Raw genomic sequence first — 16,311 nt, forward strand, 5'->3', positions numbered from 1 at the left:
TTTATAAAATTAACGACTTGTATAAGGAATGTTAAAAAAAACACAGGTCAAACTATCTTCCACATTTCCAAAACTCAATCAGAAAAATAAACAGACAAAATGGGTATTATTATTCTGAATCTTTTCGCATAGTAACCGAAAATATTTCATTTTATGTTCATACTTGTGCATTAACTTAAAATGATAATATCCTGCTGCACTGCATTTTACATGAAGAATCGCGATGACGCATGCTTTAAACATAGTAAACAAGAAAAATGTAAACAAAACGTTAAGTCACCTGAGCGGCAATTACTGACATTAAATTTTCTCATTGGATGTGATATAACACTGTACGAAAGATTATTTCCATTCAAAGCCCAGAATCAAATACAACTAAATTAGAATTATATACAAAAAAAAAAAAAAAAAAAACAAGAATATGATATGTTATCAATAATTTGCCACAGATAAGGATGTTTCGCACGAAGGGTGTGAGAATCGGTCTTCGGCTATGGCAGAATGCAGTTCATGATACAAGATTCAAGCATTTCGGTGTTTATTGTTCTCCAAGGTATTCATAACCCTTAATTATAACTTACCAAAGAATACTACATCCATTGTACACGTGGTTTTTAAAACCACACTCAAAACATACAACAGCTGGACGTAACATGTGCATAAAATGCCATGCTTAACTTGATTGTCGGAATCTTTAGGGTTGCTACATCTAAGTTGGTATTTGGCTATATTCGGCGCTCCTCAAAACACGCCAATAAATCGTCACAGACTATTAATTAAATATATAAATGCAATTTATTTTAACAGTAAACTTATAATTTTAATAAATTTTCAGAGGTTACTTATATGTTTAGTTTTAATCAATTTAAAAAATACCCATAATACTTGATTTAAAAAAAAAAATTTAGAACAGCCGAAATTACTCTGTCATTAAATGCTGTAACATTTAATATGCTTTAGACACATATAATTAATTTACATGTATCTGAGAGTATTAAATCAGCCAAAAGCGCATTCCGCTTAATACAAATTCGAAGAACGTTCCAACCATTAAAAAAAAAAAAAAAAAAATCCTAGCAAGTTAAGCAAAGGTGAAAGAACTTCTGAATCTACATTAGTCGGAACCTGAATGCTTTACTATGATACATAGACGGCCGCTGAATAAACAAACGATGCATTAAGAGAACCCGAATTAAATACTGGTTTTATAGATAACTTCAGATTAAAACAAATAAATTAGTTTCGATTGCATTACTGGTTTAGAATAAAATCCATAATATATGTATTTAATGTTATGTTATTTTATTATACAAAAAAAAAAAAAAAGTACACGATGATTAATGACTCGAAAGCTCGTGAATGGATTTGTGAGCTCAACTGATTGAATTCCAACTGCGTTATTGGTTAGAATAAAATTATAACTCAATAAGCAGGGAAACCTACGATGAGGAATGAGCAGGACCGGCGCTAGAATTTTTGCCGCACGTAAGTGAAATTATAAAACTTTAGTGTCTTACATTTTCAATTCTTTGGATAATGTTCTCTTTGTTTAAAGGTAAAATTTTGATCTGAATTTTTCACTAAAGTTTTTTTTTTTTTTTTTTTTTTTTTTTTTCAATCTCACTTGCGTTTTCAGTTCTTTCAATAGTTACCTTTATTTAAAAGTTTAAAAAAAAAATAATAATAATTAGAATTTACTTTCCTTTTTCCTTAGGAAAGGGCCAGAATTTTCGGGTCAATTATTATAATTAAAATACATTAAAATAGTTCACCGGTTAATTCTGGATACAGAAAAGCAATGATTTTTGTGGAAGAGGTTTCAAATTATTTCACTGTTCCTCCTCCTGACTAAGTGCCATTGAAGTTGACTGAACTCCTCTTCTATGTTCGTTTTTCTTTAAATTTCATTGATTTTTTTTAATTGGGATATTGCTTGTTTGAAGTGTTTTGTTCTTAACATTTAAATTCTTTTTTGCATTTATAGGATCATTTGAAATTTATTACTTATGAATTTCAATTTTTAGTCTTTCTGCAAAATTGGTTCTAAATTTCTTACTTTATATATATTAATTTATTATTAGGAAAGGTATTTATATGTCATCTCCAAGAGAAGAAATTTAATTAAAGCTATGAATTATTAAAAAAACTCTTAATAAGTACTTTTAACTAGCTTTCTAAGTCAGTATCCAAAGTTATCTAGGACTATTGTAGTAAAAATTATTTAAAATCTGTAAAGAAATATCCTTTGACTGTAAAAAATTCCATATTAAAATCAAATTCCAAACTACTGTAAAAGTAGCTATTGTTATTGATCGCAAATTACGAGTAATTGACTTGTCAAAGGGAACAAACCAATCTACTATAAATTAACAATAATAAAATTGAGTGATAGTGGTTCGTCTTTTTTTCAAATAAGGATCAAATTTTTAATTTTGTTAGAATTAGTTCATAAGTTAATTACAATACTCAATTATTAGAAAGATATTGGTCTACTTAAGACAAAAAAATTTTTATCATAAATAAAATCTAAAATAAAAATGAGTAAGAAATTCTTAATTTAAGATATGATATCTAAATACCTAAATTTAAGAGGTGATATATAAATACCTTTTCTAATAATAAATTATTGTTTATTAGTTAGCAGCTTTAGCACAAATTTTAGGCATTTTAGGGCAAGTTTTAGGGATACATATACCAAACCCCTTACCGGCTTAAAAGTCCTTACGCGGTCTTTATTTTCGCAATCGTTGGTCGCAGTCATACAATTCCAGTTAAAGAAGTGCTTTAAATGATGAAAATATTTATGTTTTGCCAATATTAAATTTTTAAAAAAAAATTATTTTGAACAAATAACTAAATCTAACTTTAATTGTGGTCACCGGTTCCTATACTTATATTTGGGAAAGTTTAATACTCCTTACTAAAAAATAAAAATACAAAAAGTTTGATTCTCGTACTACAAACATTGACCTGGACATTTAATTTCAAAATTTGCAATTTTTGATGTCCTTTTCAACTTCTCTTGAGGTATCAGTTAATTAACTTAGAATAATTCGATGAAAAGAAGCGTGAAGTGGAATTAAATGAAGTGAAGTAAAAAAATGTCTATAATTTAAATAGAACGTACGAGGAAGATAATTGGTGTCCACACCAGAATTGTGTTCACGATACTTCACGGTAATTAAACATCAGTTAGAGTAACACATTTGTATGCTTTAGACCTTTGAAATTGATTACATGTTTATTTATATGCTGATAATTTAAAATTTATTTCAAAATTATATGTTTGTGTTATTCGTTATAACAATACTTAGATTGGAATTAACATTATACCAAAGATGGAGAAGTATTGGAGTTGGGCCCCGGATGCTGAGGCGGAGGTTGGGGGTCCTCTGACTGTAAAAAACTCGGCTTCTATCTGACTATGTAAGCTTTCATAATAGTATGCTTTCATAATAGATTTCCTAGTGCATTAACGTCGTTAGTGATGCTGACTGCCGTATCGACGGATCCGGTTTTGAATCCCGGAGAAGGCATGGATTTTTGTAAGTGTATAATACTTGTGCGGGAAGGGACACTCAAAATACACTACCAGCAAGTCCTATCGAGAAACTGATGATACAGGATGAGGAGTGAGAAACCCTTGTGTCGCCTTCGGAGTGTTCTCCCTCAAAATTGGGGAGTGAGAGAGGCAGAACTATATCTGTACGACCATATCTGTACTTGAAAAGAGCCCTGAAAAGAAGTCATATAACATACGGGAAATATCTGCGAAAAAGGTCTGTGGTACATATAACAACTCATTCCCCGGAGTTAGATAGTTTGGTTTATATAATTATGGCAAAACACTCGAGAGCAGTCTGCTTAACGAAAGGGATGCCTTCGTGGTAAGTCTTTTTAAGGAAAACTGGCTGGTATCCAAATTCACATGGAGAAAATAACGAAAACGTCCATGCTGCCAGCCCGTTCTCCCCGTTTCGAACTATTAATGTTTAGCGACTTTTACTGTTCGGCCGCTGGTGGGCCTCACCAGAGTTAGAACCCAGTTGAACTACTACTGTTCAGCGGTCTTACCTTGGCCACTTCGCAGGAAAAGCATCAGTATCATCTTAAAATTGTTGGTTTAAATTTGGGAAGAGTTCATTTAATTCAAAATCTCTTTTCGAACACTAAACCCAACTTTTATATATTATTCATTCAATCGTTTTTTTAAAAAATCTCCAGCAGTACTTAACATTTATTACATTTTAAATATTATCTATTATTAAATACTTCCAAGGCTAATTCAAGTAAATAACTTTATTGAATCTAGGTTTGATAATTTTCTTAAAGCACTAAATCAAATTTTAAGAATTTTTTCCGTACTCATTCATTTTTTTTAAATCAAAGTTTTTTTAGAAGCTGTCCCCCCCTCTTCAGCTAAAAAAGCTTTCAGAAAAAAATTAATGTTACTAAAGATATGAAAAAAAGCTCTACCTCGATATATTTACACTTTTTTATGAAGTTTTTACGAGACATTAAATCTTCCAGACCAGTGGTTCTCAACCTTTTTTGCTTCATGCACACTTTCACCATTGCTAAACGATCATCTCCCTTCCACCCAAAAAACTCAAAAAATACGTATACATTTATTTAAATTTAGATTATTTTTATGCCCTTTATAAATTAAATAAGAAAATGATAATAAAAGCCAAAACTTGAAAAGAAGTCTTTTATATTCATAAAATAAAACCAAATACTAAACAGGTAAATAAAAGGTTCCGCGCATCCCACCCTGAAGCCATGAAATTCCCTCCTATGGGGAATTTTTCGCCCTATTGAGAAGACCCCTGTTCTAGACGAAGTAATCAAAATCAGCCCGATATATTATAAAAGCAAGTTAAGATGAGGGTAGGACCAGAACGTTTTCTATTTTTTTTCGGGGGGGGGGGGAGAGCACGTGTAGGGGTATTTTTTAGAGGTTTTTTGTTTTAATCTTAATTTAAGACATTTCTTAAAGACTTTTTCCCCACAGACTTGGCTACTGTTATTAAATTTAAAATATATATAAATTGGAAAAAAAAAGTATTTCCAACCCTTCTGATTTTTATCAAGTATTAATTGTTGTATACATTACACTGTTCTGTTACATTTACAACAAAGAAGTTTACAAATTAGGTTGTTTTGAACCGGGTTTTGAAATTAGGTTGTTTGAATCAACAAGAGATATTTTTTGAGGCATTGTGATTTAAAATTATTTGACCTAAAAATGCGTCAATGGACTTACTTATAGAGGAAAAAGTTATGTCGAAAGTAACAGCTTCTTTCTCTATGATTCTATTTAAAAGACGTTTATAAATTAACAAGAAATAGTCAAGTTGTTTTAGCAATTATTCTTAACTTAATCATTTCACGAAAGAACAACAAATGACATTCACATTTGTGGCGATCAATTGAAGAAGGCGATTAAAAAAGAAATTAGAAAAAAAAAAAGAAGAAAACCTGAAAGGCTTAATACATCCAAAGGGGCGTTTTTTTTAACATTTTGTGTAGTTTATTTATTAAATATCATGTTCTTCGCACTTAAACCATAAAATTCAGTTCAAGAGCAATATCGCAAAATAATTTTAAATTGAGCATATCTTTAAAATTTACAATACACAGTCTCACGCGTTGGAGATAAAAACGCATTTTTTGCACAACGTTGCCATTGCTCGCTTTGAAATCCTTGAGTTTGTTAATCAAAAATGCGTTAAAGTTTTACAAATTATGAAATCAATAATTAAAAAACAAATTCCGAATTTCAAATTTGGGCTTCCAGATGCCCATCTTCGCAGTAGGATAATTTCATTCAAAACTGGATAGCTCTAGATATCGTTCTTTTATCACAATGCGAGAAACATACAAACATTTATGCATATTCTTCATTATTTAATTTCTTCAAATATAATACAGGGCGATAATATTTGTGGCAACAGTTTGAAAAGTGAAACGGACATTCAGAGTGATTCGACGCAAAATCGCAAAACGAAAACAATAGTCCCTCAGGTACAAAGCTCCTTTGGACTAAAAATCTTGCGTGGACACCCGCATGACTTCCTAGCACGGCCTTTTAAATTATACACATTTTTTGCTGCACTTCATTTAAACTTATATTTCCTCGAATTCTAACTTAATTAACAGATTCCTTTTCAGGGTAAGTTAAAAATGGCATACAAAAACTGCAAATTTTGAAATTAAATATCCCGCTCACGTTTGGGCGTACGGGAGTCAAGCTTCTTATAATTTTATTTTTTCATAAATGGGTATAAAACTTTTCTAAATACGTGTATAGGACCGGAGACTGCATTTAAAATCAGATTTCGTTGTTAAACGAAATTAATTTTCTTTAAATTTGACATTGCAAAACATAAACATTTTCGTTATTTAAAACACTTCTGTAACTGGAATTGTACGATTACGACCAACGATTGCAAAAATAAAGGTTGCATAAGGACTTTTTAAACTGGATAAGGGGCTGCATATATACTGTTGCGTACGTACAGGTTCGAAATAGATTGAATGCACAAGTCCGATAAAAGGTTAATAAAATTTATTCTTATCGCAAGTAATATAACAAAATGCTAGAATTTTCCTCAGATATATTCGTACAAGTATTCACAATATCAGGCAGTAATAATCAGTAGAACGCAAATACGTTGAATAGAAGGCAATTCACAGCGAATTTAAAGAGAAAGCTAATCCGATCTCACCGCGAATTCGAAACAATAACAACAGCAGCTAACTAAACAATTGGAGCTAAGATGTTCTCTGACTTGGCTTTTTATAGCTTTAAATCGGTCGCGAGGAATTTCTCGTAAATTTCTGCTTCTCAAGATTTCTGGAAAGCGAAAGAGTAGAATTACGGTTACAGCTAACATAGTAGTCAATTACATTTATTCAAACTAAATATAAATTACCGAGATAAACTTTTATTCTATGTTAAATGCACGTGCTCCTGTATTTTTACTTTTCTGGCATAGCTTTCTCCTAAAACTTGTCTCGCGCTGCATTGCATGGGGGAATTAAACAATTTTAACTGTCATTCTACTAACATTAGCTACCTAAATGCAAAATTCATAACAATATTTATACGCTTGGCACTGCCGATTTCAATAAAAAGGGGAAGTGCAGAATATGTTACAGCAGTCCTATATAAAAAAATTTCAACGTTCTATGGTTAATCTTTTCTGAGTAACGCGAGATTGCCACCAAAAAATCTCTTTTAAATCCATTTTACAAGCCGTTTGGGAAAATAGAGTCATTTATTCTATCCGTATATACAAACGCTACGCAAAAAAAACCGTCCAAATGGATTCGGATATGGTCAAAATATATACCGTATATTCCGGCGTAAAGTGCGCACTTTTAATGCTTAAAATAAGATCGAAATTTACGGGTGCGCGTCATAAACGGGATATAAAAATGGCAAATTTAAAATAAGGGGAAAAATCAGCTTACAAAATTTAGATTTTTACATGTACCCAAATGCTGCTTATTTAAAAGAAATGACATACATTATGAACTGAAAATTTTCATTATATCATGAAAAGTTCGTCTTCCACTATATCTTCAGCACATCATCGATTTCTGTATTATCTTCACTATCATTGTTACCCTGATCCATAAAACAATAGTCATCATCCATTCTATCTTTTACCATCATGAAGCATCCTTACTGCAGCACGATTTTAATTTCTTTTGCAAACTGAATGGCTTTGCATTTGGAACCAGCACTGTGTTGTCTCGTTGGCAGGAGCCATATTTGCTACTAAAAGGAACACTAGATATACTGTATTTCAGCTAAAGCAAATATGGTTTACTAAAGCCTTCGAAGTTCACTTCGAAAATCAGGCTTCGAATGACTATAGAAAGAAAAACATCTGACTCCTAACTTCGTGAATTCATTCGGGTCAGAAGGGTATTCAGACCCCAAATTCTGTCTCTCTTTTCTCAAAACCCTAGAATAACATTCTTGTGCACACCTGCACCGAAACGAAACCACCCTCTTTGCAGAATGAGTTACTATCTCAAGCATTTTCCCCACACTTCTTGTTACCCTTATCGCTTGTATTTTTTTAATGACCGGGCGGGGCCGGAAGCAGAAGCCGTTTCATTACGGAAGTACCTAACAGGTGGTACCGTTGCTTCATATGAAGGGACGGACAGTTACAACCATGCCTGCTCCCGGATTCGAACTCGAGTCCATCGCTACGGCAGTCAGGGTCACTAACCACTATATACCGGCCGGGCGGCTGTGAATTCAATATAATCTTATTCGAATGCCTGGGAATAATCTTAGAGTGAAGGACTTTAGAAGATAAGAGCATTTCAAATATATTGTTCAGGTTTCTTCATAAAGAAAAGTGTGCGCGTTATACGGCGAATATACTTCTAAATTAATAAATGTAGTTTGAAATTACAGATGCGCATTATACACCGGGACGCGTTGTACGCCGGAATATACAGTATTTCCGTTGAGATATGATTCCCGAAATTTTTCGCGATTACAATGCTTCCTTTACTTCCTACAAGGAAGTCATGTACACCACATGACTTCCTTGTACGGAATATTAAATTATACGCATTTTTTCTTGCATTTCATTTAAACTTATTGGATTGAATTAAATCTAGCATTAACCACAATAGAATAAATGCGTTCTTTAAAATTCACTCTAATATTTGTTTACCATAGCGACACTCTGGGGCTAGATTCACTTAACAGTATTATATTTCGTTCATATTATAACTCATAATGCACAAAATTTATATCATTTACAGAATAGAATTATCTAATCGTAGCCACATGTTATATTCAAATACTATAATAAATAATAAAGCTAGAGTGATGTATAAAAGAAATTAAGCAAATAAAACAAAAAAGAAACAGTTTTTCACAGACGATTGAGTATTTCTCATTCACTTAATTCAGTTCTCACTTCGCGAGAAGGCAAAAGTACATATATACTCAAAATATCTATATTAAAAATTACGAAGTAAATCTTAAACACTTATTTCCTCGAAAAAATTCCAGAAAGGATTAAGCATCATTTAATTGGCAATAATAAATGAAGGCGTTATCTTTGTTGTTGCGAAGCTAAGTTTCTCTAGATTGGCAACAAATCCACAGTCTGCTGTTTCAAATGTAAACAATCAATGGCCGCCATAAAAAAAAATCTGATGTGTACACCACATGACTTCCTTGTACGGAATATTCAATCATACGCATTTTTTCTTGCATTTTATTTGAATTAAACCTACTTCGCCGACAGCGCATAAACCACAATAGAATAAATGCATTCTTTAAAATTCACTTTGTTTACCATAGCGACACTCTGGCGCTAGGTTTACTTAACAGTATTATATTTCGTTCATATTATAACTCTGAATGCACAAAATTTATATCATTTAAAGAATTATCTAATCGTTGCAACATGTTCTATTCAAATACTATAATAAAGCTAGAACTATGTATAAAAGAAATTAAGCAAACAAAACAAAAAAGAAACAGTTTTTCACAGACGATTGAGTATTTCTCATTCAATTAATTCAATTCTCACTTCGCGACAAGGCAAAAATACATAAAAACTCAAAATATCTGTATTAAAAATTACGAAGTAAATCTTAAACGCTTATTTCCTCGAAAACATTCAAGAAAGGATTAAGCATGATTTAATTGGCATTAATAAATGAATGCGTTATCTTTGTTGTTGCGAAGCTACGTTTCTCTAGATTGGCAACAAATCCACTAGTCTCCTGTTTCAAATGTAAAAAAGCAATGGCCGCCATCAAAAAAATTATTAGGCTTAGAGGCACTTAAACAATTTTAAAATTGTTGATAATTCAAAAAATATTGCATACAGATTTATTAAAGGCATAAAACCCTAAACCGGAAGATAAAAACAACATAATTCAATAATTTTTAAAGCAAAAAATGTACAATTTACAAACATATAAGAGTAAAGAAACTGAGATCACTGAGCCGGGTAACAGAGTGGATATATTTATAAATATATTTATTTATATACGTTTGGCGCGGCCGATTGAAACCAAAATACGAGGTGCACATCTACATGTTATAGTAGTCTTATATACAAAATTTCAACGTTCTGAGGCTACTCGTTTTTGAGTTATGCGAGATACGTTCGTACAGACGCCACGAAAAATTCTGTTCAGAATTCATTTTAAAGCAGTTTTTTTTTTTTTTTTTTTTTTTTTTTTTTGGAGGAAAAGAGTCTTTTAATCTGTCCTTACGTACAGATATCACGCAAAAACATCGTTAAATTGCATTCGATAGCGGTCAAAGTGGATATTTTCGTTGAAAAATGCTGGCTGAAGTTTTTCGCGATTACAATACTTCCTTTTTACTTTGTACAAGGAAGTAAAAAGACTTAGCGGCACTTAAACAACTTTACAATTGTTGATGATTCTAAAAATATTGCATACAGATTTACTAAAGGCATAAAAACCTTAACCTGAAGATAAAAACAACATAATTCAATCATTTTTAAAGCAAAAAATGTACAATTTACAAACATATACGAGTAAAGAAGCTGAGATCACTGAGCCGGGTAACAGAGTGAATATATATATATATATAAATATGTTCATATACGTTTGGTGCGGTCGATTGCAACCAAAATACGAGGTGCACATCTACATGTTATAGCAGTCCTATATACAAAATTTCAACGTTCTGAGGCTACTCGTTTTTGAGTTATGCGAGATACGTACGTACGCGCGCACGTACGTACATACGTTCGTACAGACGCCACGAAAAATTCTCTTCAGAATTAATTTTAAAGCAGTTTTATAATTTTTTTGGAGGAAGCGAGTCTTTTATTCTGTCCTTACGTACAGATATTACGCAAAAACATCGTTAAATTGCATTCGATAGCGGTCAAAATGGATATTTTCGTTGAAATATGCTGCCTGAAACTTTTCGCGATTACAATACTTCCTTTTTACTTCGTACGAGGAAGTAAAAACAATTGAATAAAACTTTATAATTATTATATGGTCTTTTCTTCTTTATTGCAACCGAAATAAAATAAAGGAAAATAATACAACACAAATAAAAAAAAAAAAAATCTGAAAAATTTCAGATTTTAAATTACGTCCAAAGGGACGTTTTTTTAACGTTTTGTATGTTACTTTTATTTATTAAATATCATGTTCTTTGCACCTAAACCATAAAATTCAGTTCAGTAGCAGTGTCGAAAATAATTTTAAAATGAGCCTCTCTGAAGAATTTCCGATACACAGTTCCGCGCCCGCTGGAGATAAAAAGGTCCCCCCCCCCGTAGAATGTTGCCATTGCTCGCTTTTAAATCGTTGAGTTTGTTACTCAAAAATTCGTTAAAGTTTTACAAAATATGAAATCGATCATAAAACAAATTCCAAATTTCAAATTTGGTCTTCCACATGCCCACATTCCTAGGAGGATTACGTCATTCAAAATTCGATGGCTCTATGTACCGTTGTTTTATCACAATGCGAGAAATACACATACTTTTATGAAGATTTTTCATTATTTAATTTCTTCAAATATAATGCAAGACTCTTAACATTTAGTGGCAATAGTTTGAAAAGTGAAACGGACATTTAAACTAATTCAATGCAAAATCGCAAAGCGAAAACATTAGTCCTTCAGGGAAAAAGCCCCTTTGGACTAATAATAATTTCAAGTAGTAACCACTACCGTATTTATGCGAATCTAATGCGCCATCGAATCTAATGCCCATCCCCATTTTAAAACTTTAAATAATAAAAATATTGTTTGTCGGCGAATGTAATGCGCATCAATGATATGAGGAATTTATTGAATCTTATTTTATACAACAATGGATTTGTATATAAACTATCAATTAATGGTATGATAATTTTATTTAAATTTAGATACCATATTTTATACAACAATGGATTTATACATAAAGTAGTAGAACATAGAATTAACCTATTAGTGGGCAATTGTTATGTGAAACAATCATTGTTAATTACCACTACCGTATATACGGTATCTATCGTAAAATATGAAAATGAAATAAATCGTAACATTTCTATCTAGCTAACAGTTTCTACAATTAGTGATTAATAGTAAACGTTCACTTTATTCACTGTTTTCATCACTGGAATCCTCGCAGCTCTTTTCGTCAGCCGCAGATTCATTTCTTCTTTCCTCATCATCATCATCATCATCGTCATGCAACATTTCTTGAAAGATTTCACAATCTTTGGTGCTTCGATGCTTTTCCAGGCAGCAGAAACTCAGTGCAACAATGTGCGGTGCAGCACGCTTAATTTTTCCTGCCGGGGTTAATTCACGGTCATCGGCGAACTTTGCACTCGAATCTAATGCGCCATCGAATCTAATGCGCACCCCAATTTTGAATACTACATTTGGCCAAAAACGATGCGCATTAGATTCGAGTAAATACGGTATTTACAGCGTTGAAACAAATATCGAAATATAATTTCCAGAACTGTAAGAATTCACCGCAAATAATTTCCACGTTTATGAAGATGCAGTACGGCAAATGAAATGCTGCGTTTTATGAATTTCTGCGGGAAACCAAATAATCTTAAAAAAGAGATACATCGATCCAAAGTCACACTACATTACAGAGGTTTAATAAGGATAGTAAAAAACGAAATAGATGGCGTTTCTGTTGGAGTCATTCCAAAGGGAAAATGAGCGCAAAAACAGAAAGGGTGCCTGTTGCCAACTGTCCATAATTACAATAGCTTATTGCTCTCATTCACGAAATGATCTCAGAGCTAAGAAAAATATTTCAATACTGCAAGATTACAAAACAATCATGGCGAGCTCCAGATGCAGTTCTAAGCAAAATCTGTCTAAAAAGAACAGACGCGACATTTGAAAAGATGTTTTTTAATGGAATCTAACCGTTTAAAGGTTTAACTAATTTAATGCTCTCACATGCGCAGAAAGTATAAATTTAAAGCTTGAATGGCATTCAATTTTGTCGCGTGAAAAGAATTATTAATAAAATACATCCAATCGATATGGAACTAAGTCCCTTTTCACACTGATGTGCGACTAGGAGGAATTTCGAATAACGTCTGTATGTTTCAGTTATATTAATGAAAATGCTCGAAATATCAAGAAAATAGAGCACCCAATCTGTCCAACGGAAAAAGAGACCTTCCTGGAAGATTTTTCTTAGGAAAATTGGTTCGCCTTCACGTTACACATGGATAAAGACAACCATGCAACCAGTCCATTTGATTTGAGTTAGAACCCACACCAAACTACCAGCATATAGCGGTCTTAATCACTTGGCCACAAGTGGCGCACAAAGCCATTAGCTTCAGAGAATGATTGTCTGACAGCTATATCTTTAGCATTTCCATCTGAATTTTTAAGAAATTTGAACTCGAACGCATCACATCGAGCTCTATTACCCACCAAACCGACAAGATAGCATTTTATTAGCAGATAGTTTTATCCTTTATAAAATGGCATGTATTACCCTTTTCAGTGTGGCGGAATACGATAAACATTTACTTACTTGTGCTTTATAAAACGGAATGAAAGCGAAGTACTGATTTTTTCACATAAATGTTTATAGTGGGTTTTTTTTTTTTTTTTTTTTTTGTCGTCAATAGCGGGCACTTGCCTATAAGCCGGCATCGGCCACTCCTAAGGCCAGATGTGGTGGTCTCTTTATTATGGAGGCACCTAATAAGTGGGTCACCTTTGCGTCCTATGAAGGGATAGACAATTTTTTCATTCATGCCTTCTCCGGGATTCGACTCCAGGCCCTTCGGTATCGCAATCAGGCTCCCCTAACTACTATACCGTCTGGAGATTTTATAGCATAATTAGTTTAGTCCTTTTGGCTGAGTATTATTAAAAGAAAATCTGTTAAAACTGTAGGCCCCGCCAATAACCAATTAAAATGATTTGCTATTTTGGAACTTTTTGTTTACATAGTGTTTTTATAATGCTTCGTTAAAAAGCAGTTAAACAATTTTGTATTACATTAGATGTGTTTGCAAAAAGACAGGAAACTTTAGTTTTTTTTTTTCTTTTTAAAAACAATGAAAAGATTAAATTATAATGATGCCATGTTCTTCAGCAATCTACATAGAATATTGCAAGCTTTGCTCGAGGTTCGATTTCTAACCGAATGGCCCAAATGTATAATCCGGTTTCATTAGTTTGTGAATATAAATTATACAGTGCCAGTTAGCCAGTCCTATATGCAAATACTTTTCACAAAGCACACAGCCCTCGAGAGCTTAGCCATAATTTCGTCAGCACCATGCCAAAACAAAATATCTAACTGCTGCTCTCACTTAAATGCGTTTTCTACATTATTTTCAGCCGCTCAACCTAGTGGTTAGCGATGCTGATTGCCGTACCGAAGGGCTCGGATTCGAATCCCGGGGAAGGCATGGATGCTTGTAAGTGTGTGCTTGTGTATTGTCCGTGCGGCACTGGGGCACTCTAAATATGCAGCGAGCCGAGAATCCTCTCGAGAGGTTGTGATAGGGGAAGAGGGATCGGAGCCATTTTCCCCAGGGTGCTCTCCATCAAAATTGAGGGCGGAACTGAGCAAAGTCTCACTGTCACCTATATGCAGCTCAAGGCTATTGTCGACGACAGGCGCCCTCCCGCGCTCCTTGCCAGGAAGAATTTCGTGGACTTGGGCTGAGTTATAGGTCAGACAAGTGTGCATGAGTCAACAACAACAGCATTCTTTTCCGGTATTTCACATTATAGAAAAATACATCTGTGCATATTCTCTAAGGTTAGTGTGAAAAAATTATCATATAAAAGCGTTAATCTCAATTTTTTCGTAGAAATCCGTTTTGCTCCAAAGAAGGATTTCCCAGAAATCCTCCAAAGAAGGATTTCGCTTTTGGTTTAGTGCCGGAGACTTTACCTAATAAAACCTATTCATTAATGAATGGCTTTTCTTACGCAAGCAAATGGCAAATATTTTAATAGTTCTCCTTTTTGTGGTGTCGCAATACAAGTACCCCTCCCCCGCTCTTTGAAAATAAAACAATCTTTTGAAACCTTTCCAAAACCAAAAAGAAGTCGAAAGAAGCAATTGCCATTAATTCATGAAAAAAAAAAAAAAAAATTTAGTGCTCTAATGCACAAAACATAACCCATTTAAATCATACCAAATTACAACAAAATTTTAACTGATACAACATACGGTAAAAGCAAAAATGACAATGATCAATACAAGATCTATAGAAAGTAGAAACAACGTATGTGTAATATAGTTCCATCTTTACGGATAGGAAAGACAACAGTTAAGCAATATAGACTTCTAAGGTAGTTTAGCCACAGTTCATTTTAAATAACTACAGTCTGCGTACCAAAATCCGTTTACAGTTTCATTTTAATACTAAGATTTTTATTTCTTTTAATTTGCCGCTCAGACGAGAAAAAAGGTTAATGACACTTACTGGCGTACCCGAAGAGCCCAGGTTCGAATCCCACAGAACGCATGGATGTAATTTGTGTGGGAGGTAACGGTTACCATATCTCCATAATAAAATGACCACCGCTTCTGGCCTTAGTAATGGCTAAAGCCTAAAATGGCTAGTGCCCGCCATAAAAAATATAGTAATAATTATCTTTTACGTTAAATTCTTCACGAACTGGTTTTTAAATCGCATTTTTTTAAAATCATACATATCATTCTTTACGAACAATCAAAAATAAAGTCTGCTTTACAAGCAGAAGGCCCTTGGTTCGATCCCGGGAGGAAACAAGTCAGAAGTTTTTTTTTTTTTTTTTTTGTTTGTTTGTTTGTTTGTTTGTTTGTTCTTGGTTGGAAAAAACCTTTTATATTTTCATATGTGTGTACTTTTAACTGTAAAAGTAAATTTATGCATATACAATTAGTTAACGTTAAGAAGTAAGTGTGCCTAAACTTACGTCATTTCTCACAATTATACAATTTTCTACAACTATTACCCGAAAATAAATGCCAAGATATTTTCGCTTAGCCCCTGACCCCCATCCTGAAAGCAAATTCCTCACAGCTTTTCGTTCAACCAGTGGAAACAATTAATTATTTAGATTAGGGGTTTCCCATGGTGTCGGTAATGAATCTCTAGAGCGGTTAAAATTTTAAAGGGGGTCGGTGATGATTGAATTGTTGACTGAGGCTAAATATTCATCAGCAATTGATAAGCATAATCAAGATTCCATTGATTGTAAAAAAAATTAATAAATGCTGATAATTTTTACTTCCTTGTACGAAGTAAAGGAAGTACTGCAATCACGAAATATTCCAGGTATCA

The 16,311-nt window shown here is 33.0% G+C and overlaps 1 protein-coding gene across 1 annotated transcript in view; it reads right to left on the reverse strand.

Moving 5' to 3' along the window:
* The window catches only part of Dys (Dystrophin), a 670,989-nt gene that overhangs the window by 405,970 nt on the left and 248,708 nt on the right, over positions 1-16,311 (reverse strand). The gene's annotated exons all lie outside the window — the stretch shown is intronic.

The sequence above is a fragment of the Stegodyphus dumicola genome, chromosome 3 (assembly GCF_044657685.1).
Source record: "Stegodyphus dumicola isolate Sdum_Otavi_A_Nest chromosome 3, ASM4465768v1".
Taxonomy (NCBI): Eukaryota; Metazoa; Arthropoda; class Arachnida; order Araneae; family Eresidae; genus Stegodyphus; species Stegodyphus dumicola.